This window comes from Protopterus annectens, chromosome 2.part1 (genome assembly GCF_019279795.1).
Source record: "Protopterus annectens isolate FY-2018-M chromosome 2.part1, PAN1.0, whole genome shotgun sequence".
Lineage (NCBI taxonomy): Eukaryota > Metazoa > Chordata > Ceratodontiformes > Protopteridae > Protopterus > Protopterus annectens.
In genome coordinates this window covers 241,280,050-241,306,860 of record NC_056729.1, presented here as the reverse complement: position 1 = coordinate 241,306,860, position 26,811 = coordinate 241,280,050, and positions in this window count along the sequence as shown.

Sequence of the window (26,811 nt, the reverse complement as noted above, 5' to 3'; positions counted from 1 at the left end):
TAAAGGTATTCCATTTCTGCAAACCTGTGTGTGGTGTTTTATCCTATGACCTCTCTGTGGGTATATGTTGCTGGCAACATATGTCATTTGTATGGGTGGCTCATCCAGTGTCCAGTTGTTAGGGTGTTAACTGTAGGCATAGTGGCTGTTCCATATTGTGTGCGCCTTCTACATGAGTATCTTACTGCACATATCTCTGCATGTGTATGCCTACTCACTTGTATATGTGTGTGTGTGTGTGTGTATATATATATATATATATATATATATATATATATATATATATATATATTTGTATATCTGTATCTGCATATATGTGTCTGTCTATATGTATCCTGGCGATGTTGATAGCTTCCACATTTTACATTTTCTATGGAAGCCAGACTGTACTGCATGAGATGTTACCACTACCAGCCTGACATCATACAGGTGGGATGTAGTACTGTTAACATCATGTGCCCATGTCGTGTCAGGACCTGGTTATGGAATCTGCAACACTTGGTAGTGTATTGCAGAGCGGACGTGCTTGGCTGTGGGGGGGGTGGGTATAACTATTTGTACTAGACGTATATTGTTTGGGGCCCCTCAACCCCATTAATGGTGCATGTGGACATTTATGATTTAGTTAATCTCCCATTATCTGCACATGTATGTCCATATATACCTATATGGATATATATATCTGCTAACATATACATAACTATGTCCGTATATACCTACATAGATATATATCTGCTTACATATATGTAGCTTTCTGTGTATATGTAGACTAATAGATGTAGACATATATATGTGTTGATGTAGGCATTTGCATGTATATATATATATATATATATATATATATATATATATATATTTCTAAATATATATATATATATATATATATATATATATATATATATATATATATATATACATGTATAGCTACATTGTATCTGTGTAGATATTAATATATGTACACACACACATACATCTAGATGTTAGTATGCATTCTTTACTGGTGCATGACTGGGCTGGATGATATGTTTCTGAAAACAACTGATTTATGTATATCTGGCATGCCTTAGTGATAAATCACTTTGTCTATGGTGTGCAGGATACTGGGTTCGAGCCTTGCAGCGGCTATTAATTTTGTTGCTGGGCAGAACACATTGGACACAAGTTGGATACAGAGTAATTAAGGCAATTTAAAGCAGTTGTAAGTGGGTTTGCACATGTTTGCTCGGATGTAAGCACTACTAACTTCCGGTTACAGTTTCTTAAACTCAATTAGCTTTTAAATTGCTTAATCTGTGTAGGCAGTGCTTACCCCTGTGCAAACAGGATTAGACCCATTTACTGCTGCTTAAAAGTGCTTACTTCCGCTTACCCCTGCGCAAATTTCTTTAAAAGAAAAGAAAAAAGGGTTGATAGGTAAGTGGTGAAAAAGGGGCACAAAGAGGGAAAAACAGCAGGGAAAATAGCTAGGAATATGCAGAAACGGTGTAGGGAAGGTCCATAGCTGCCCATTTCTTCTACAGCAACAGGTATGCATATACACTGAATTTAGAGGTCTATTTTGACACTCAAACCCCTGGGAGAGGGATGAGGACAGCAATAATAATTTGTGATACCAATTAGACCGAATTACATGTGTCCAGTGGACACGTATGCAAACTGGCCAGCTATGTATAGGGCGAGATTTTTTTTTGTGGCAACAGATTGCCCTTTTTTTTTTCAGGTGAGAGCGGGATGTTGGGGAGGGGTAGTAGGTATATTTGAGGAGGTAGGTTGGGTAGGTTAACAGACAAGACACACAAGATGCATAAAGCGGTGGTATATGACACATGTGGGATGTAAACACCTTGATGGGGAGAGGTGTTGGGATATCGGAAGCCCAGAAGCCCCCTAGTGGTAACAGTGGGACTGTGGTCCCCACCCATGGGCAGTCACCACTGCACCTTCACAGCCCCGAAGGTGGCTGTGCTGGGGCTGAGCTGCAGAGCCAGGCTGACTCTCTAATCACCACATGCGACCCTCGAGCTGGAGTAGATCACCCAACTGCTCGATCGATCTATGCACCACGACCTTGACCTGGCAATGGGTGACAGGTGTCTGTCCACACCCACTCCCAGGAGGGTGTGAGCCCCATCCCCTGAGATGGTTCCACCCAAAGGTGGTGCAAGACCAACCGACAGGGAGGTCCAGGGTTGGGCCCCAGACATGCTGGTGCCCATTGCCTTGGTCAGTTGAGGTGGGACAGGTCGGTCTGCTAGGACTGGCCTTCCCAAGCATGCTATAGTGTTTAGATTTCATTATCATATATGGGTTAGTAATAGTCAACACATTCCTGGGTTAGTTATAACAGTATGCATAGATATTCCCATTAGCCCAGACACCAGATACGGAACAGTTGCATAGCAAACAAAACACATGCATATATGGGACCACAGTGGTAATACAAACAGCATGCAGGTACGTTGATGGCACCATGCCAACAATGATGGAATAATTCAGTATGGCACATGCATGGGAACCATTAAAATATTTATCAAACAATTGGACATTATCAGTCAGTACATACCAGTTGGGCTGGGTATGTTGATTATTGTTGGAGATAAGGTGGGGGAGAGAAAGATGTCAATTAACAAGTAGTATATTCCTGTAGTCCACATTACTTTCCTAGTCAGTGCTGTTGTCTGTACCTTACAAGTCTTACTACACTTCCCTATAGCCTTATTGTGGTCAGTGATATGGCTGTTGTCATCATTACACATGACCTGGTTTTACCTGCAGTATACACCTCTTACCTGGTATACCTGTGTAGGGAATGTTTAACACTAACTAACTGTTTGTACACATACACCTAGATTCCAGGTTGATGTTTTGCACTATACTATCCAACTCTTTCTGCACAGACTCTGGCCATGTGTTGACCACATGCTGGTGTGCCTGGACATATCTAGAATATTTCCCTATTCCACCTTTAGTGACCTGACACACACACACACACACACACACACACACACACACACACACACACACACACACACACACACACACACACACACACACACATATTCATGCTTTCATACACAGTTATATTATGTAGCACAGTGTGGGCGACAGTGACCAGTGATAGTTTATTATTCAGAGAAACTGTAACACTCACAATCCCCTACAATACCATGGTGGACAGTACCAGTACAGGTTATATTGGTCTGTATTTCTCAGCACAGTGTTTGTATCCAACGTACCTGTGACAGCAATGTTTGTCAGCACTACCTGACTGTTGCCACACAAAGTTCCAGATTACACATTTCTATTATGCACATACGTCTCAGTCTGTTACTGTACACAGTCTGGTTATGGCTTGACAACATGGGAGTGTAGATAGGCCATACTTGAAATATTACTCTCCTATCAGTTTTGGGGGTTGCTACAGTGACAGGTGTGCTCTCATGATGGTTGACAATCACTTGTATTCCCTGTTTGCTGGCTACACATCTGGGATTATCCCACAGACTTACCAGGGGGACAGGCAGCAGATATGGGCACATATACTGGGCATTCTGGCCCCATGTGTACAATTGTAGGGTATGAATCTTTATGCAGTCTACTTCCACTCCCAGGAGTCAGATCATGGCTGTGTCTGCTACAACTTAAACACTGTCCATCACAGTTGTGTCTGCTATATTGATATTGCTGTATATCTCCAATCTGCTTTCTGTCATATTAATCCCCTGTGCTTATGCATTCTGACCTTGTATAACAACACTCTTATACAGATTTCCTAGACAGTTATATGTTGTAGGACAGTGTGGGTGACAGTGATGTGTAATACCTCATTATTCAGAGCAACTGTACATTAGTCTTGTATTTCTGGGCACAGTGTTGGTATATGACAGACCTGTGGGAGGAATGTTTATTAGCACTACCTGAATGTTCCCACACACAGTATCAGGTTCCACATTACTGTTATGCACATACATCTCAATCTGTTACTGTACACACTCTGACCACAGCTTAACAATTTGGGGTGAAAATGGGACATACATGGCTTCTTAGTCACATAAGGTATTGGATAGTTGCTAGTGTGCCAGATTTGTTGTCATAGATGTGTGTCAATCAGTTGTATTTCCTGTTTGCTGCCTTTATGCCTGGGATCAGCCCACGGATTTCCCAGGGGGACAGGTTGATAGGCAATAGATATGGGCCACTTTAATAGACATTCTGGACATACCTGTACAATTGTGGGGTAGTATTCTGTATGCAGACTACTACCACTGGCAGGATTCGAACCGTGGCTGTGTGTGCTAAAAAAACAACAGTTCACATCTCAGTTGCATGTGCTATTCAATTTTTGTTGCCTGCATTTTCCCTGTTTACTGTCTATGTGTCTCTCAATTGTACTAAATGGCCCCTGGGGATTACACCTGTCATATACAGGCATTCCTACATATTCAATTAATGGTGCATGGTGTGGGTAACAGTGTTTAATACTACATTACTATTACATGATTGCAAATCTACATTACCATATGATACGAGAATATACACATGCATTCCATTAGTTAGACCTGTTTTGTCAGGATATTACAATTTTATTGCCATACAAACAATATGAGACTCCTCCTGCTATATTCTCTCGTGTATGCAGTACTTGCCTTGAACAATACAGGTTTTATACTAGCAATTAATTTACTACTAGTTTTATTTTTAATTCCTATGAGAGTAAAAGCATGAGTATTACTGCCCTGTCTAGTGTCGCAACCGTGTCAGGTGGCAGATGTGGGCCTCCTGGTTCGCGACCAGCTCTGGTGCAGCTGTGGGGGGCATAAGAGGAATATTTAAGTTTTCGAATACTGGCTAAGGCTCTTGCCACCCCCATAGTGCCTTTTTTAGGCAAGGCTCAAAAGACAAACCCAACTCCACAGACAACACAAAGAAAAAGAAACTAAGGGTAATGCTGCTCAATGCCAGAAGTCTAAACCTCAAGATGCATGCACTCGAGGCTCTCCTCAGTATGGAGAATATCGATATCTGTGCAGTAACAGAAACCTGGTTCAAGGCTCCTGAGAGCACCCCAGTACTACCAGGTTATACCTCATACCATGCTTTTCGGCCCCAAAACTCGGACCGAACCACAAAAGGAGGGGGAGTATCCATATTCATCAAAGATACCCACACCTCCAGGTTAGTGGCACTGCACGAAGCATTGGAGACCATCCATGTGCAACTAACAGTGGTCCAAACTGCCTTTCAGTTTGTAGCCTGCTACAGACCACCCTCCCAAACTCAGGAACCCCACTCGGCTTTCCAGAGAACACTGGAGCATATGAAGGTCTCTCCAATCACCATTATATTGGGTGACTTCAACTACCCAAACATAGACTGGGAGCACTACTCAAGCCCCAACACCCTCGCCCAGTGGTTCCTAGAATTTATAAACTCAAATGCTATGGAACAACTGGTCACCACTCCCACAAGAGGGGAAAACATATTGGACCTGATCATCACCAACATGGGGACTCTATGTTCCATACCAGAGGTATACCTCTCATTGGTAAGATCTGACCATAAATTAATCTCACTGGACATCCATATCCCATCCCCACTCCCAGCCAAGGAAACACAGTGAAGAACTTCTCAAAAGCAGACTTGACACTTCTCAAAACCGAGGTGGAATCCTTCAAAGCCCCCGGGCCAGTGGAAAATACGGCCCAAACTGCAGATCCTTTACAAACGCATTCTATGGACACCTACAGGAATGCATGGATTGTGCTATCCCAAATAAAACCAAGACTCACTCCTCCAAAGGCAGGAGACCTGTCTGGTGGACCCCAGCCATAAATAAGCTATACAACAGAAGGAGGAAGCTACTACATGATAGAGCAAAATCCCAAAAAGGGAAGGCATCTCTGATCAGTACTAGCAAGAAACTATGGTCCCTCATAAAATCATCTAAGGCCAGCTTCAAAAGAAAAATTGCACAAGACGCTAAAGATAATCACAAGGCCTTCTTTAGTTATGTCAGGAACCTGGGTGGCAACTCCCAGATATGCTCTGAGTTAGTTCAAAATGACAAAAAATACACTGAACCTACAGACATTGCCAACATCCTGGCAGACAGGGTCAGTGCAAACTCCCCAAAAGAGCAAATGTCTATCCCAACAGAGTGTAGCCTCCCTGACATCACAGATGCACAGGTGAGAGCTGCCCTCTCCAAAGCAAAAAGCACAGCATCAGTGGGACCGGACGGTGTCCCGGGCTGTGTCTTACACGAACTCCAAGAAGAACTGAACCCTCACATAAAGTCACTGTTCAATCTTAGCCTTACTACAGGATATGTACCCAAGGAAGAGCGTACAGCAACAGTGGTCCCACTCCACAAAGGTGGTGCCACAACGGACCCTGGAAACTATCACCCTGTAAGCCTGACTAGCCTGGTCTGCAAAGCTATGGAGCGTATCATCATGAAACTCATAAACAAAGACATTGCAAACCTCCAAACACTGGATCCTACCCAATTCGGCTTTGTTAAGGGCAGATCTTGCCTCTTGAACCTGGTCGACTTCTTTGAAACAGTCACCAAGGCCATAGATGAAGGGAAGGTAGTCCACACAGCCTACCTGGACCTTGCAAAAGCCTTCAACACAATACCCCACTCAGGCATTATAAATAAGCTCACCAGCTTAAATATCAACCCCTATGTCACAAGATAGGTTGCAAACTGGCTCAGGGATAGAACCCACATGGTCAGAATTGCAGATGCCATGTCAAACTCTAAACCAGTTACAAGTGGCATCTCACAAAACTCAGTCCTGGGACCTCTCTTGTTTGGTATATATTTCTCTGAGGTACAGGCTAACATGGGAGGACTATGGCTGACCAAGTTCGCAGATGACTGCAAACTGGGTGCCATAATCGACTCGCCGACTGACACAAGCATCCTCCAAAAACGTCTCACAGAGATGGATAACTGGTGCCAGAGCCATGGCCTAAAGCTAAATGCCAAAAAGTGCATAGTCATCCACTTTAGGAAAAACAAAGTGCCCACAAATTACCACATAGGTGGTAATCCATTAAGTACGGAAGAAGCAATTAGGGATTTGGGGACCCAAGTAGATAGCAATCTCTCCTTTGACAATCGCGTTGCCAAAGTGGTTAGAAAGGCCTTCTATATAGCCCACCTTATCATGAAAGGGTTCACATCTAGATCAATAGAGGTCATTGTGCCCCTCTACTCATCACTCATCAGGCCCATAATTGAATACAATGCCCCATTTGGGATGTACCTTACCCGACACCTGCAGCAACTGGAAAGACCCCAAAAGTACCTCATCAAGAGGATCAAGGGACTCAAACAGATGCCCTACGCAGTTAAGCTAAAGAAATTCCAGCAATACTCAGTTGCTTACCGCCTACTCAGAGGCGATATGTGCCTGACGTATAAAGCCATGTCCAACCCAGAATTAATGGACATGCTCCACCTCAGGAAATCCAAATCCCTTAGAGCTACACGCTCCAGGGACTTAAACCTCAGCACAGTAATAAATAGGGCATGCTGGAGGGACAGATTCATATCCCAGAGGCTCCCCTCACTCTGGAACAAAATCCCAATCCATGTTAGGCAGAGTCCCTCAATGACCCTCTTCAAGAGAAATTTTGACGAGTGCATGGGAGATCGTATGTTTACCCCTGGGATCTCTTCTGTGTCCCTACTAGACAGAGGCACAGAAAACTAACCTCAAAAGTGCTATCTTCTGTGACCTACTATACAGAGGCACAGTCAACTAATCCAAAAAGGTGGCGAAAGCTAAACACACTCTGGCTAGGCTTATATATGCCCTAGGGCAGATAGCCTAGCATCAACCTATGAATCTATGAACCTATGAACCTATACCTATCCATGATATACCTGGGCTGGCACTTATTACACACATCCTGGGGTGATACTTACACACGTCTGGAATATCCCCTGATGCTCTAGCCTCTTAGAGCCACTCCTCCAAGAGGTCCACTTTCCACCGCTTCAGGTCAGCATAGTGGTGCCTGACCTGCTCACCAGTTCGGGGTATGCCAGTGGCACTGGTGAGGTCATGGGAGAGATGGTCCCAGGCCTCCGCCTTATATTGGGAGCCTTGGTACTGGCCCTGCAGCAGTCTCTGTGCATGGTCTTTAACTAGGAGTCCTGCCATGACCTTGGACTCCTGGATGCACAAGCGCTGCTCCCAGAATCGCACACCTTCTCCCCTTACTGCCATAGTGCCTGCAAAGGGAAGCTGCAACCATTTATGAGATGTATTCCCACCTCTTGGGTTTAAGTAGGGCCGATTTCCTGCACTTTTCTGTGATTGGCCAGTTTTGAAAAGGCTAAGCTATGGGCAAACCTGCTTACCTAAGGTTGGCATTGTTTAAAGGGGTATACCACTGGGCACAAAGAGTTAGCTGGTCTACACATTGCTCACACCTTCTAAGCTGGCCTGTGCAATGCTTAGCATTGCCTACATTAGACCTTCATTATAATGCCTTTTTGGCATTGTGTTATTATTCATTACACCTTATATGTATGCCTGGTATCCCTGATTGATGTGTACGTACACTCTGTGGGGTCCTTGTGTTTTATTGGGGGCATCAACACTCTATGACAATTACTCCTCACTTCTGGGCTTACTGCTGTACTCCAGTTCACGTATTTATGTTATGTAGTGGGTTATGGTACATATGACTGTATACTGATGCCTTTCACAGATTCAGTTTTGTTATACTATGGTGAGGACATGTTTACTACTACCTCATTCGGCTGTGTTTCTGTGATGGCTTGGTGGTTAACTACTAAGACTATGGTATATATGGTCCTGGGTTTGAGACTTACATGGCTGTTTATTTTGTTGATGTGTAGAACAAGAGACATTGGATACAGAGTGATTAAGGCACTTTTGTGCATTTGTAAGCAGATTTGAGTGATGGCAAGCACTGCTAACCTGCCGTTACATCTGCTTACAGAGAGTTAGCTTTAGAATTGCTTAGCCAGTGTAGACATTGCTTACTGCCATGCAAATGGGCTTAAGGCCACTTACTAGTGCTTACATAAGCTTACTACTGCTTATTTCTGCTTAGACCTGCTTACTAGTGCCTTATTCATTATGACACTGACACCTCGCATGTGCATTTACTGCAGTACTCCAGTTCATAAATATATGTTATTTAGTGGGTTATGCAAGAAAAATATTGGTCATAACATGCTTTGACATGTAAAATAGAACACGCTACAGTTGGACTCCAATCTGGAATGCCTGCTCGGTAGGCAAATGCTCTGCCCACTGCACTATTGCTGTGCTGCTTCATTGGCATATATCTTCCTTGTTATCCTCTTCAGCCTTTTAAGCTGCTTTAACCGTAGCTAAGTGATGGCCACACCCGCACACCTACCGTTAGCTTCAGTTGGATTAAAAAAAAAATAGGGTTTCTTCATTTTATTACTATATTCTGTTGCTGTTATACACAAGGGGGACTGTAGATGGGGATATGCGGTCACCTGTGAGCGGTCTCGCTCATTGCATACCCCTTTCTACTGCTCTACATTGCAGGGGCATATTTATTCTGAGAGCTCTGCTTTCAGACACACCCTCTGCACTCTTACACACTCTATGTAAGCCTAGGAGCTCGGGCAGCGCATCTTATTAATATGCATGCCGCGCTGCCATCCTGCTCCTAAATGGTCGCTTCTGTGCTAGTCCTGCATAGAAGTTTAGTAAATCTGGGGGCCTGACTGTAAACAAGGATTTTGCCTGTCCAGTTACTGTATGATACTTACTATGTCCTATTTGTAAACCATGCAGCTATCCATCTTATCAAGAGTACATCAATTCCTAGTTGTGCTAATTTATTGATCAGTCTCATGTGCATGACTCTGTTAAATGCTGAAGTTAAATCTATATAAATTACATCACAGCACAATTTTTCATTCATAGCTGTTATTATATTGTTATAGAACATCATGTTACAGGTGGTAATAGATTTGTTTTCAACATATGCATGCTGATATATGGTTTCAAGTCCCAACCTATCCAGTTCTGACAATAACTTATTCAATATTACATTCTACATTATTTTTCCACAACATGAAAGTAGACTTAAGGGTCTATATGACTCTGGGTTTGTCCTACTCCCCTTTCCCTTATAAACATGTTTAATAAGCACATGTCTTCAGTCTTGAAGAATTTCCCCATATGTATATGACCTTGTGAATAATAGATATAATGGTACTGTAATTTCTTGCTGAGGTGTTCTTAGGTCATTGTTCCTAATTCCATCTCCTCCCTGTGCTTTGTTTGGATCCAGTTTGCAAAGCTCTTTTTCAATATAATCTAATTTGATTCCAGTATCTGGGGTTACCTGCATGTCACTAGGACAACTTACCACCCCTGTTTTAGAGCCAAACTGTTTTTCATAAGATTTTGTAAATATTTCTATAATCTGTTGTGTCTGCAAATAAATTTCAGAATCTGCACAGTTTATCATTTTGTGTGTCTTTACTCCTTCCACATCTTATTTATCTATAAAAAGGTTTCCTATTATGCTCAATATCTTTATATACATTTTCATCAAATTTTTCTTTATCTTGTTTCACACTATGCTTAATCTGTTTGATCTGTTTGTCCAGCTTGTTTATTTAAATTTTCAAAGTTGTAGTTTGACCTCTCTTCCATTTCTTATATTTTTTTGTCTCTCACCTTAATCAGGTATATTTTTCTTTTATGGAAATATATCCCCCAGATGTTGTATATCTAGATCCTGATGTTAAAACATTTTTTTGATTTTTTGCACTCAAACAATTTATCTTTCAAAACATTCCACATTCCCTCTGCAGTTTTTCCACTGAACACCGCACTCGAGTTAGTTTTTCATAGTGACTGCTTTGCTTCCATATAATCTGTAACTAACCTTCTGTGCCTTGCATTAGATTTCAGGTTGGCAGAATTTTCTAGCAACAAGTTAACGATTATAACCCCATGATCACTGCACATCAGTGGTGGTAAAACTTGACTTGAAGTTATAGTAATTTCTTTGGGAACACAAACAATGTCTAGTATGCCACATGTGTCAAAATCTGAACCATTTAATTCCCCTTACATAAGGCAATTACCAAAGCAAACTGCATGGTTCTCCTAGATGTCTAACTAGGACTTCATATCTGATCCTGTTGTGATCTACAAGAAAGAAAAGTTAGAATGGTTCTTTTGCTCTTTTATGATTGCTGTAACAATGGAAGAGTTGGCCCTCACTATATGAAATCAGAAAGTTAGACAGCCCAAGGCGATAGGCCAAAAGAGCAGGAATGAGTTTTCTTCACAGATGATGTGCTCGCAGCCCAATCCAGTCCTGAGACTTCCCCTGCAGAAATCATAGATATGTACTCATGATATCTGGCTTTACCCTTTTTAAACTGTAGCAGAGACATATGCTTCATTGACATTAATTTTTCAAAAATGTCTTCAATCTAAACAAAGAGCTGTTATGTCTCAACATAATGCTTATTTGCTAAATTACATAAACTTATTTGCAAATGGGTATGTTACCTCTTTGCCATATATCTCAACATCTTAGTGCAAGAAAGCTGGGCAAAACCTAAAACAATGCATTGCAAAGACCCCAAAGTAGGGACAATTTTTTAAATATTGCACTTATAAATGTAGAAGATTGCTAGAATAACAGGATTTGTGTTAACATGCAATTTCTGAAGGACATGAAGTCTGAAACTCAAATGTATGTTATCATTTAGTGACTTCAATCCTCACAGATTTGCAAGGAAAAACACTGATTTTATGAGAAATAAACTAAAAATATGAAGCAAAAAATCTGGACATTTGAGAGGTATGCACTTTACTGCAGTTCCTACCACAAAAATGATGACTGTCATTTAAATAGTCATGATCAAGAATGTGGCAAGGCTATTTCTTTGATATGAACTGAGATACAGGACCAATCAGCACCTCTTCTACAGGATCAACCATATTCCTAACAGTTTGAGCTGACGGTAGCTGACCCATTCACCATAACCTTGTTATAGCTTTGAGCACTATCTTACCTAGTAGAGATACTTTTGAATGGAGTACGCATTGTAGCCAGTCTCATGACAGAATAAAGTTTCACAGCAGATTTTTCAAATAGTAGTTTACTGATTGTTGACAAATCAGAATGCAGTTAACAGCCATATTGAATGGATCTCCATAGCTAGTGCATTTTCTTCATTTCCTCACCACTGTAAAAGAGTCTAACAGCTGGTTTTTAATTCACATTCACTCTATTCTAATATAATCATTTCATGTAAATGATATATGTGCAATTATTTTCATTGATGCAGATGTGTATTTCTCTTCTTATGTTGACAGGAATACATCTGGCATTTATATTCCATTTACTCTGCCACAGTTATACACACTATAATATATATGTCTACCTTCATATATACATACATTTTTTTAAATTAGAAGTGAATCTTGCTTCCTCTCTGTGTATGTGTATATATATATATATATATATATATATATATATATATATATATATATATATATATATATATATATATATCTATGTAGATAGAGGTGTAAAATTTGATTGATGTAAATCATTTTCCATCCTTACATGGCTAACTAAAAGTCATATAAATGCAATCTCTACATCAAGTGGTCTATAGTTCTCAGAGGTTGCAAATGATGAAAAAAGGTCTAATGGTTTTATGAAATGAGCCCTAGTAGTCCCAAAACAACAAACTGTATACCAAAACAATGCACTGATAGGAACATAAAAAATTTATAATGACTACGATCATTCTGAAGCATCTTTATATAATTACAACAGAGAAACTTCAGACACTTGACTCTTTATTTTTCATAGATTGCAAGAGGAGAATGCATAAGACCTATACACCCAGGCAATGCAGAAACCATTGTTGATACATCAAGAATACTGTCTCTTCAAAGGCTATTTTTTTACTCTGCAGCACAGGGAAACAGAACTCAGTTTTAAACAAATTTCAGATTAACTAATTGATTCCCAGATGCAACAGCAGCAGCATACCCCTAAATACAAGTTCATTTAAAATATTTAATGAAAGTAGAATACAATTGACACCATCCCCCATTCAGGTATTATTGATAAGCTCACCAGCCTGGGCATAAACCCTTATGTCACAAGATGGATCGCAAACTGGCTCTCAGACAGATCCCATAAAGTAAGAGTAGTGGGATCTATGTCCGAATCCAGACCAGTAACGAGTGGTGTGCCTCAGGGCTGTGTCCTGGGGCCCCTCCTGTTTGGCATATACTTCTCAGAAGTACAGGCAAGCACAGAAGGGCTGTGGCTGACTAAGTTTGCGGACGACTGCAAACTGCGTGCTATAATAGAGTCTCCGGCCGACATGGAGATCCTCCAGAAGGGCCTAAATGAGACTGATGCATGGTGTCAAAGCCATGGTCTCAAGCTAAATGCAAAAAAATGTGTAGTAATCCCCTTTGGAAAAAGCAGAGTACCCGCAAACTACAGCATAGGAGGTAATCCCCTGAAATCTGAAGAAGAAATAAGGGATCTAGGGACCCAAGTAGATAGTCAGCTTTGCTTTAATAACCATGTTGCCAAAGTGGTTAGAAAATCCTTCTATGTGACCCATCTTATCATGAAAGGGTTTGCATCAAGATGTAAGGATGTAATGGTGCCCCTCTACTCTTCCCTCATCAGACCCATTATTGAGTACAATGCACCAATTAGAATGTACCTGGCTAGACATCTCCAGCAGCTGGAGAGACCACAGAGGTACCTAACCAAGAGGAGTACTGGCCTCAAACAGTTGCCCTATGCAGCACAATTGAAAAAGCTAAGACTGTTCTCTGTTGCATACCGCTTTCTCAGAGGTGATCTCTGTCTAACGTACAGAGCCATGTTCAACCCAGAATTGTTGAACATGCTCCATCTTAGCAAAACCAAATCTACTCGAGCTACACGCTCTAGGGATATAAACCTCAACACAACAATGAATAGAACATGCTAGAGGGATAGATTACCTTCGCAGAGACTTCCCTTACTATGGAACAGGGTCCCGATCAACATAAGACAGAGCCCCTCACTATCACTCTTCAAGAGGAACCTTGATGAGTGGATGGGTAACAGAAAAGTTCACACCGGGGATCACACCAACAGCACTTCTAGATAGGGGCCAAGGGTACTAGCTGCTAGTACAAGGGTCTAGGGAACTACTAAAGGGGCAGTGAATACCGCACAATGTGGCTGGGCTAATATATGCCTTCGGGCAGATAGTCCAGTACCAACCTATGATCCTATGAACCTATGAACAATGGCTCAAGTTTAGCTATAAAACAAGTTGCATTAGGTGTACCCTTCAAAATACTGGAAGTATGACCAGGGAACTAAGTGAAAATGTAGACTCCCTGAACTTCTGAGATGAGTATTTTACAAGTCTAATTTCGGGTCTTGTTACAGATACCTACCCCAGACTAAAGTGGTAAGGTGAGATTGTTGACATTATCTGATATGCACAGTAGAGTGGTCAAGACAGGGTTTATAGTGCTGGAATTATTAAGACGTGTTTGCAAAATGTTATGAAATTATAGCATATTTCTGTATTTACAAAATGAAACATGGTGATGTCATTTTGGATTAGTGTGTACAAATAAGAGGATTAATTAATTAATTACTCCCAGGTGAACTTGTTATTTTGGGTCTCAATGGGAATAATGTTCTAAATACTTTCTTCATCAATCTTTACAGAATTTTAATAGAGCATGTTGGAAATCACTTTTGTTCTTTTTTTTTATAGCAGTTAATATTAGTTATACAAGTCTTCACTACACTTCAACAACATGCAATTGTAGTAAAATAATTTTTTTGTGGTCTAGCTAGTGTTAATATTGTAATGGCTCTCAAAATAGCTTCATAAATTAGTGTACTTTGCTACTACTATTTTGCTTCCCTTGCATATGATCACAATTGCCACTAGCAATTAAAAATGGCTAACACCTTGCTCCAAGATAGATTCCAAGGGTATACACACCTAAATTGTATTTCAACACATCACTACAATAGAAAAGGTGTTGTACTGGAGTATAATTTATGACCACTATGCAAGAAAGTTATGCAATGATTGTAAAACTCAATACTATCAATTCTAGATATTTATACAATCTAAAATATGGAAAATACTATTTTATGTATAACCGTATTTGTTTATATAGAATGATATTCCTTACTACTCTATACAGTCAAATGTTTATGCCTCAGTATAATAAGATTTTTCTCTACAGAATCTTGACTTAATATAATAGTTGCAAAAGCTTTTATGATAAAGGTTTTGAATTGTAAAAAGTTGATAAAATCTTATTAAACAAAATACTAAACTCTTTAACAAGTTAGTAAGGAAGGTTTACTGTTGGATGGTACTGGTATCTATACAATATAGAGCAATGATTTGTTATGATTCGTCCTCAATTTAAAAGGTTTGCATTTATTTGATTAGATGTACATCTCATTAAAAGTGATATGCAGATGTATTATGACACATCAGTTATTCTGCAATTGCTTTAAACACCTTGAGTGTTTAGTCCATGGATTACAAGTTATTTCATAATCATTCATATGTTTTATACCTATTTTATTATTATACTCCTGATTTACATGATTGTTTCCTTCCCTTTCCATATACAAGGAACCCATGGAAAGGTAAGATTTCTAAAATTTTGAACAATTTTAACATAAGTGAAGGAATATATTATAACCCATTAGCCCTCCCATATTCATACTAATTGGGGAATTTTAAACACTTAGTCTACCATCTGTCCCCACAATTGAAAGAAAGTTTATATAACTATAAATCTCAGTTAAGCTAAAAGAACTATTATTTCTTGTATCAGAGAACAAAGCATGGAACCCCAACTAGCATCACATGATTATAACTAAATATTCATGTTATTTAATCATCAAGGAAAGTTATGATTTCAGTTTTACTCTCAAAAATAGAGCAGGTTGTGAAGTTTAACTCCTGTGCTAAGTGTCTGATGGATCTTAGAATAACAGTAGAATTTTGTATAATAGTTAGTTTTGTAAATAGGGTTATATCACCTCTTTCGGATAGCAGTAGGGCGTGGGAATGCATGGGTGGTGGTCTGAAGGGGATGGGTTGTCACATATTCGCAATATCACTACATGTAATATTCCATAAAAACCTACACAATACAAGCCATAAATGTCATGTAAAATCTTCTGTAATGTATAATCTTCACCTTATTCATTATATTAACAACTACCCAAAGGCCAGAGTAATGCTTTAATGGTATCACTAGAATGCTGGAATGTTAAAGGCTTGCAAAATAGCAAGAAAAATAATCTAATCTTGCATTTAATCTATAAATTAAGTGCTGAGGTATCACTAATCCAAGAGACCCATATGACTAAAGTTCAGTGGGAGAAGCATATAAAAAAGAAATAGATAAAATTTATAATAGCCACAGGAGTTGACACCACTTCTAAAGGGGTAGCAATAATTGTCAAAAATTCTTTCAGAGGTACCATTATATCAAGTGACTTTGATCCGAAAGGTAGGTGGTGTTACCTACTATACAACCTCCCATTCATTAGTAAAAACATCTTAACATTAAATGTGTATGGCCCATGCATGTCCCAAGTTGCTTTCATATATGAAATTTATACAATTTTAGAGAAATACCCAAACCATCTCTATGTATTAGGCAGAGACTGGAATATGACTATCAGACCTGAACTCAACAGAATAAGCAAGGAGAACAAACAATCTCCTGACCTAACAAAGCTTATAACTGAATTAATGGATGATTTTAATATATAATATCCCTTTGAAATGTTTAGAAATAATACTGGAATCAGTAAATTAAAAGTTTTCACAGCACCCAACAAATCATGGTCTAGGATTGACTTCTTCTTAATTTCAAAAAGTTTCTCAAAACATGCAATAGATTACTATAATGATACTAGAATCTTATCCGACCATGCCAAAATTAATCAGAAAATTAAAGAAACTAAGTCAAGCATAACTGACCAATTTGTATCAAATTGGACATTAAACCCAAACCTTCTTAAAAACAGGGAAATCTTCCAGGAAATTCAGGACTAAACTAGCAACAACTTAAAAAAATCAAGCATTCCCTATGACATACAATGGGCCATGACTAAGGTAATGATTAGAAGAATATTAATCCAGAAAGTGCCTCTTCTCAAGAAACAAGCTAAATCCCAACTTGTCAATTTAGAACTCAAATTAAAAAGTACAGAAATAGAACTGCAAACCAAACACACTACAGAATTAGAAAACCAGATGTTTTCATTACAAAAACAACTTCAAGAAATCCAACTAAACCAATCCTCTCTCAATGAACTTAGGCTCATAAACAAATATGCTGAATGGGCCCAAAACCCTTCTAAAATTCTGTCTAGAATAATCAACATTAAACCCTTTAGAACAAAACAAATTAAAAATAACAATACAACATACTTCTCGGATAAGGAAATCATTCAGGTTTTTGAAGAAATTTACCAAGATGTTTATGGCCCTCAAAAACTCACCAAGGAGACAATATCTGATAATTTCCTTAATGAATTACAGTTACCACTAGTAAAATGAAACTCAGATAAATCTTCTCAAGGCATCAATAACTATTGAAGAAATACTTCTAGCCATCAACAAACTAAAACCGGGAAAAGCCCCAGGACCTGATGGTTACTCAGCTGAATTCTATAGATCCTTCAAGAAACAATTAGCTCCACTTTTACTTAAGTTATATAGTTATATAATAAAATCTGGTATCACTGATCTATATACAAATAATTCTAAGACAATTCTTATACCTAAACCTAATGCAAATGGCCATAATCCTAATGACTACCGCCCAATCTCTTTAATTAACTTAGACACAGATTAAACCAAATACTCCCTTACATAATATCACATGAACAGCTAGGATTCATGAGTAATAGACAAGTCTGGGACTATAAATTAACAGTTGAAGCGATAATAAACATTACAGTAAAAGATAATTCTCCCAAATATGCAGTCTCTGTTGATGCACAAAAGGCCTTCGATAGAGTAAACCTAAACTTCTTCTACAAGGTCTTGAAACAATTTGCTCTCCCTGAAGAATTTATAGATATGGTCAGGGTGCTATATGCTAAAGCTACTACTATATTATACATAAATAAAAAGAAATCAAATCCCATCCCAATAGTCAATGGAACAATACAGGGATATCCACTCTCTCCTTATCTTTTTAACATCTACTTAGAGGCCCTCCTTTAGAAACTAAGCCAGAAAACATTCAACCACATTATCTATATTTCCAAAATCCAAGTTAAATACACTGCATTTGCAGATGATCTTAACATTTACTTTGAATTTCCCTCCATAGATCTAGTAAAGATCTTTAATTCTATTGACAAGTTTTCTGCAGCCTCAAACTTCACCATAAATCCAAGTAAATCAAAAATATTCCTGTTATACCCCAAAAGTCACAAATAATTCTCTTCCCAGAAACAAAAATTAGAGTAGACTATTCACTCAGATACCTGGGCGTTACATATACTCACACTCACAGAGAAATAATAAAGAAAAATCTAAATAAAGTTTGGTCAAGGGTTACTGAAGATCTGGACAGATGGAAAAACTTAAACCTATCTCTTCTTTCAAGGACAGCAATCATAAAAATGAACATTTTCCCTAAAATACTTTATCATCTTAATGCCACTATTCAGAACATTCCAAATAACTTCTTTTCTAAAATGACAACAGCTTTAGGCAAATTCATCTGGCACCCTAAGAATACTAGGATTAGCTATACAAAATTAACCCTACCGAAAAAGAAAGGTGGTCTGAATCTTCATGATTTTCAGACATACTATCTTATTATTAATGTGAGCCATACTATAAGACTAGTTAAGTATGTAATTTCTGATTTATCATGGCACCCTCTTTGGATAAAAATTTATTACCAACATCTCAAATCCTCAAATGTAAATCCAAAGGTCATACCTTTCCTTAATGGGAAAACTCTGAAAGACCTAAACATTCATCCAGCCTTAATTAACAATACGGCATGCTTTCAAAAACTTATAACTTCCTTAAATCTAAAAAACATACTAACTTTGGCTCAACCAATACACTTAAACCTAATATCAGACTCAACAATAATATGTTAAACTTAGATAATTATCCAATCATAAAGGAATGTACAGTATGGGATTTCGATCAAATCAAGGATCTACCACTGACTTCTGTCATAGACTTGCTAGCAGCAAATAACCAAGAAAAATGAAGTAGCACTTCAAAGCACTATAAATCCAAGAAACAAGTGCCAGGGAACGTTGAAACATGGTTCAAATAGTTTATTCCACAAAAAGCTTAAAATCACTATGAGTGCTGAGACCGGCAGTATACTGTATTAACGCTCTTAACATCAACACTTCAGTTATGCGTTTTCGTCCTTACACATAGGACTTCATCAGACAATATACTTCAGTTAAAACACATTTAAATAGTAAATGGATTGAATTTAATTAAATTAATTATCCACAGAGCTTTCTCTATTAATTCAAACAAACCAATCTTATTTTAAAGCTGTCTCGCTATGCTAAACCCATTTAACATAGCGAGACAGGTTTTAAAAAAAAAAGCAACAGAGAAAGCAAGATCTCCGTTGCTTTTTTTACTGTTTCGCTATGTTAAATGGGTTTAACATAGCGAGACAGTTTTAAAATAAGCAACGGACATCTCCGTTGCTTATTTTAAAACTGTCTCGCTATGTTAAACCCATTTAACATAGCGAAAACAGTAAAAAAAAAGGCAACGGAGATTTTGCTTTCTCTGTTGCTTTTGCCCACAACTCTGATGTACTGCGCAGGTGTGCAGTACATCAGAACTGCCGCGGATGCCAGACATCTGCGGAAGGGCAGTAAACAGGCATTATACTATGCCATTATTTAAGAAAAGTAATAGTTTCTTTTCTTAAATAATGTCATGGTATAATAGCAATAACCCACTTCTGGGTGTGGGTAATGCTGTATTTACCCACGGTTGGCTTTGTTTGGTCCCTTGGGCTTCGCCCTCGGGACCAAACCATGCCAACAGTGGGTAAATCCAGCATTACCCACACCCAGGCGTGGGTTATTGCTATATTATCTCCCTTTAAAAAATTAATCTATGTGCAACTAATGATTAACAACAATGCCTATCACACACTACTTTTTCTGAGTAAAATAAATCCAAATATATCACCCTTCTGCCCTACATGTTCAAATTCAGTAGCATACACCTTTTTGGTCTTGCAAAAGCATCTACAAATTATGGTGCTCTTTATGGGCAAAACTGGAGAAATCAGGATATATGAAATTGATCCTCTCATGGGAAATGGCAATTTTAAACATTTTTCCAACACTTTGAGTCTAAACACATTATTGCAGCATTGTGTGCAATACTGAAATCATATATAGCCCTAAACTGGTTAGATCGATCCAAAGTGTCTTGGGCAGAATTAAAATATTTAGCTATCAAATACGTTTTAGCAAACAAAATAAGGACAGTCAGTCATAAGAAATTATCATACTTCCAGAAATACTGGAAAAGACTTACAGAGGTCCTTAGCTAGATTCACACTAAGTTAGTTAGAGTTCTATATTATCTCTTTCTTAAACCCCATCATGTAATAATTTTCTTCATTAATTTAGTATAAAGCCTGCATTAAACCCTTACTACAAGAAGATTGTGTTACACACATTGGTTACCAAAGTCCTTTCCAGTATATTGGCTTTATGTATATACCACTATGGCATGGAAAAACTATCAGCTTTTGAACTTCCTGTGACTACTTGCATATGTGACAACCCAGTGTAAATATTTTTTAAATAGTTGCCTGTTAGGCTCAAATATATGTTTTTATTACTTTTTCTGAGAAAATAACAGTATACAACACTATACTGTCATACTTAATGATCAGTTGTTAGATAAGGTGAATGCAATACAATGCATATTTAGTTATGTAAGTCATGCTCAGCTTTTATTTAAAACTTCAATGGCAGTTATCATTTATACCATGCTACTCTTATGTATTATGTATTTTCAATTGTATGTAACCATTGCTATGTACACCTTCAAACTTGTGTTGTAATATTCCATTGCAGTTAAAGTAATATGTGAAAAATTCTAATAAAAATCATATTTGAAAAAAAAAAATTAATTACTTGCTGCTCAGAGTGATTGAGTTACCAACAACTGTTGTTCTGGAGCCTTACTGTACAAAGAGAGGCCTGATGCAAAGCATGCAAGGCAATAGGCAATGCAGTAGCTATACCAAGCAGACTTAATCACTGACAATGACTAAATCAGGGGGAAATAATAGAATATGTGAGTGGTGGAAGATGAATCATCTAGCTAAGAGAGGGGGTATAGGGAGGAATTTTAAGTAACCCACATCTGGTAAAGACCAACTGGCAGTTGTTAACTTTTTTCACATAAAAATGTAATACCAAATGCAGCCAATACAATTTGTTTCATGGATAGTCAGGTCAGCATGGAGAATTTGGATGCATATGTGTCTACATGACAGAACAGCAAGTTAAAATACTCCCTGGCCAAATCGTGAGTGTTCTATCAAGGTCACAGAAAATTACTGATACCTTATGGAAATAAGTACAAAGCATGACCAGAGGCAAGAATGACCACCACAGGGGTGTCAAGCAGATATAATATTTGTAGCTTAAAATAAATAGTGTTCCAGAAGAATGAAATATGGAATTAAAGATTAGATCTCTTGTAAACCTTGAAATCCATTTTGATAAAGGAACAACACATGAAGACAAGAAGCATGAAAGAGAATACATTTATTTCAAGATCAAACATCTGCAGAAATGCTCATGCACTGCTCTGAGAAGCTAGAAAATGGTTTTAAATCAGTATAAAATACATAAGTCATTTAACATGATATATTTAGTTTTATGATTTTCTACTCATACTTGCATACTCTATCTTGTCTAAAAATACTGAGACAACCACACCAAACCTCTCACGTAGAGCTATGCTCGGCCAACCAAACTTCTAAAACACACAAGGTTCAGCAATAGATGTTCCAAATATTTTATTGACAAAATCACATAGGATATAAAAATATATCCCCAGCTCCAAATCTTCAGTGGAGCACAAAATTAAGCAGAGAGCCAACAGATACACATGATACTATTTATAGTATCCACAAAGAAAGACCAATCAATCAAAAGTAGTATTATGGTCTAATAAGACCTTAAACACCAAAAGGTTACATGTATGCATTCAAAAATGGAAAAAATAAAAATAAAAATAAAAATAAAAATAAACAACAACATTATACATAGTCAGGAAACCTACACATTATATTAATAAATAACATGTGACACGACATAATACGATCCCCTATATATTGAGAATATGTATAGGCATGTGTATACTCATTGGTCAACAAGGTACAATAAATGTAAGACTAGGTTAAAGATGATCATTAATACCTGGGGGAAATAATGCACCCAAATGTATAATCCAATATTTTTCCTTTTGTGTCAAAATATTATCCCATCCTTGTTGGTGACTTCTATCACCAACTATCCGATCGATAATAGTAAACCTAAATTTGGCCGTAGGATGTTTAACTGTGTGTTGGTAAAGGGCATTAGTGATTTTCTTATTTCTAATGTTACTCCTATGTTCCCCAATCCTAATTTTTAGTGGCCGAGAGGTTTTTCCTACATAAAATGCGGAGCATTGACAAGTGGCAAGGTATATGACCCAACTCATGGAACAATTCCCATACTCTATTTTTATCTAGTTTTTATGAGTAACTTTCCTCTGTTGGTTTCCATTAGATGGGCCTAGATTATATAAATTGGATGTATTAAGACACATTTGGATTAAGCTAAGGTGTTTCATATTATTGAGCATTTTTGTGTAACTGTTTAAACACTATCGTATGCCTATTTCAGGTTACTTTTTGTAACGCCATCCAGCTAGTCTATAGCTTGTTGGCTATTCTTGTTTGGTCATGTTATATAACTCAGGGGTCCCTACATATCTAAGGCCTATGATGTTGAAGGGGCTCTTTTGATTTATGCAAGTACTTAACATTTATGTTTCACTATTCAAGTGGACACATGGGTTTTGTGATATACTTAGATATTGGGGATGTTATTGATATTATACAGTTATTCACATAGGCTGTTTTAATTATTACCAAATGTTGTACATTTTTCTATAATATTATTGATCAGATTAATTTGATTTTATACACCATATTTAGTGTGATTTTTTGCCTTTTGGCTATTTTTAGGATATTTTTCCTAAAAACATAATTGGTTGATACATTGGACATTTTGTATTGATTGTCTGACTAGCTATGGTATGTTTACCTTATTTCATCTTTATATGCTGTTCAGCTAGCAAATAGGTGGATGATAATATTCATTTTTGTAATGTTATACAACTAAGGTGTTCTGTCATATTTAATATATTTATATTAAAAGGGCTTTTTATTATTAGAAGGAAACTTCCTTAATATGTTATTTTTGTATTTTTTGTTTATGTTTTTTTTGTGACACACACACAGAATTGGTAGATTAAGAAGACATTGGTCATAATACTGGTATCATACAGCTATTTTAGGGCTGATTTAACCACTAGATATGGGATTAAATGTTTTATAATACTAATTGATCAGACCCATTATATTTAACATACAGTTTAGTGGATTTTCTGTTTTTTTGCCTTTTTGTGTTTAAGATTTTTTTCTCATTGTTTAACAATCAGTATTATTGACCCATTATTTTGGTTACACATCATGGTTTACATCCATGACTTAAAGTGAAGATAGAATGATTTAGGAACACATTTGGCTTTTTGTTTTTTTTGTTACTTCCCTGAGATACTGGGTATTATATATAATTGGATTTTATATTATTCCTATCATCTTTGGGTAGGGTTATTTTATTGGGTTCTTTTCCTGTTGAATTTGGATTTTTTTTACAGGGTATGTGTGCTGATAGGGAGGATATAGTGTTTTGACTGGAATCTCTCTCAAGCAACAAATATCACTGATCACAGGGCTGCTCTTCAAGTAATGGATGCCAATCTGCCTAAGAGCTAATATTTTTGGCACTACGTTTTTTAAGGCCTATTTACATAAAACATTAGTCCTCATGGACTTAGAATCAAGTTAAAACCCATGGTCAGCAGATCTGAAGAGAGGCAGCTCTCAAGAAGGATCTATGAGTTTTGTAAAATACTGTCAGATTATTATGAAGGAATAGATTCATCAAAACATGCTGAGATTAAAGATCTTAGCAGCATTTGTAAACAATTTGAATCTAATAGCAACTATAGTACCGATCAATATCAAACAGTCAATGATGTTTTGATAATGTCAACAACAGGCTGTACAACAATGATATAGTGATTCTTAAGGCAATGGCATTTTATCCACTACTATTGTCAAACATTTCAGATATTGTATTTACTTCCTAAAATACACAAATCTTTGACCTCCAATATTTGAAACATTTTTGTCCATGTGAGAGCCAGAATCAGAAAATCTAATTTATATCCTCTGGATTCAATACACTTTTGATTTGTATGTGTGAGCATGTTCTGAATAAAACTCATACATTTTTGTAGAAATGGATGGGGTAGATATATTGATGAGATGATTGTTGTTGTGTGGTGGGAGGCAGAGAATATCTTAAAAGAATGAATTTTATCTGAAAAAATAATATTTTGGCATTTGAAATTCACAGTTAACAGTAACATGACTACCATTGAATTTTGATGTCAATGTTTAAATATCCTGAATATAATACATTGCTACATGCGAATTAATTATAGCAAGAGGGATTATGAGCTAGCCAGTTCTGATCTTGAACAGAGATTCCTTGATAGAGGTATTTCTGATTTGATATTAGATCTGCCCAAATATTGGTCTGATAATTTAACTAGTGATATGGTCTTGAGATTAGTTACATCTTGATGGCAATTTTCTCACATTATAAACATCATGGTAGTGAGAAATAAAACACTAATGCCCTTTTTACCAACACACAGTTAAACATCCCACGGCAAATTTTAGTTTACTATTATCGATCGGATAGTTGGTGATAGAAGTCACCAATAGTATTATGCACATGTTATTTATTAATATAATGTGTTTTGAATGCATACATGTAACCTTTGGTGTTTAAGGTCTTATTAGACCATAAGATTGGATGGGATACTATAAATAGTATCATGTGTATCTGTTGGCTCTCTGTGCTCCACTGAAATATTTGATTTTTGTCAATAAAATATTTGGGACATCTATTGCTGCCGTTGTGTGTTTTTAAATTTTTATCCCTGTATGTTTTTTCAATAAATATTTGGGACATCTATTGCTGGCCGTTGTGTGTTTTAAAAATACTGAGAACCTTTACAGAATTCAATAAGAATCTATTGGTCTTGGGGGTGGAGCCTGAATGGCTAACTGAAAGCAGCAGTATTTTAGAGCTTCATATAACTAGTTAAATAAGACAGGAAAAATATTCTTTTTTTTTCTTCAAAGTATAAAATATTATAGATAAAGGTCTAATTTACATAATTAGAAACTTTGGTGAAGTTTTACAAATAATTTCCTGTCAAAAAGCTTGGAGATATATTCACTTGTTAAAATGAGCAACTCAAGGAATTCTCACCAGGATGCTGCCTTAAAGAAGAAACTACAACAGATGGCATCTACCCTGCAGGAGTTGTCTTTGAAGATGAATGATTTTAAAGAGAACCTGGAAAATCTTAAAACAGGCAGTCAAAAACAGGCTGACACCCTCAAGGAAATGCTACAACAACACCAGATAAAGATAACAGGAATAGAGGTTTCTCTAAATGACTTAGAAAGCAGACTTAAGGAAGAGAAAACACAGAAAGAACTGCTTCTTAAACAAAACACTTGGTTGTTTAATAAAGTAGATGACTTGGAGAATAGGGAGAGGAGAAATAACATCAGGATTTTTGGATTACCTGAAAACACAGAAAGTGAGGATATTATTTCCTTTTTATCAAGCTGAATCCCTGACTTTTTAAATTTAAAAGAAGGACTTTCCTTTGGCATTGACAGGGCACACAGAGCGCTTGGGAAACCTGCCACTAACTCAAACTCTCCTCCTAGGTCAATAACTATCAAATTTCTTTCATACTTGGACAAGGAACTGGTTTTAAGATCTGCTTAGAGGAAGGCACCTCTAAAATATGAACAGAGCCTGATAAGATTTGATAACAACTTTTTATCTAGAATAATGGAACAAAGGAAAAAAGTGTGGCCAATGATAAAGTTTCTGAAACAAAATAACATCAAGGCACAACTTACATATCCAGCTAAGATAAGAATATTGTATGCCAACGAGACGAGGACTTTTATTGACTTATAGGAAGCCTCTTCATTTATTAAAACTAATAATGTGATTACTTTACCAGAATATATGGACTGGATGTCACCTTCTCTCAAGAGAACAAAAGAAACAAATGTCTGGACAGATGTCAAAAAGAAGAAGCAAAATATTGATATTGTTGCAGCCGAATCTCTCAAAGCATCTACTATGATATGGATTGTTTTAACATTACTTTAAAGGTCCAATTTTACTGCTTGGAATTTTAAAACAAAAGTAACTAACTACTGGAATCTTTATATTTTTTGAAAATAGATGACACATGATAGTTTTCACATTACCTCAGGTATGTAAAACAGGGTACTTTTCTTT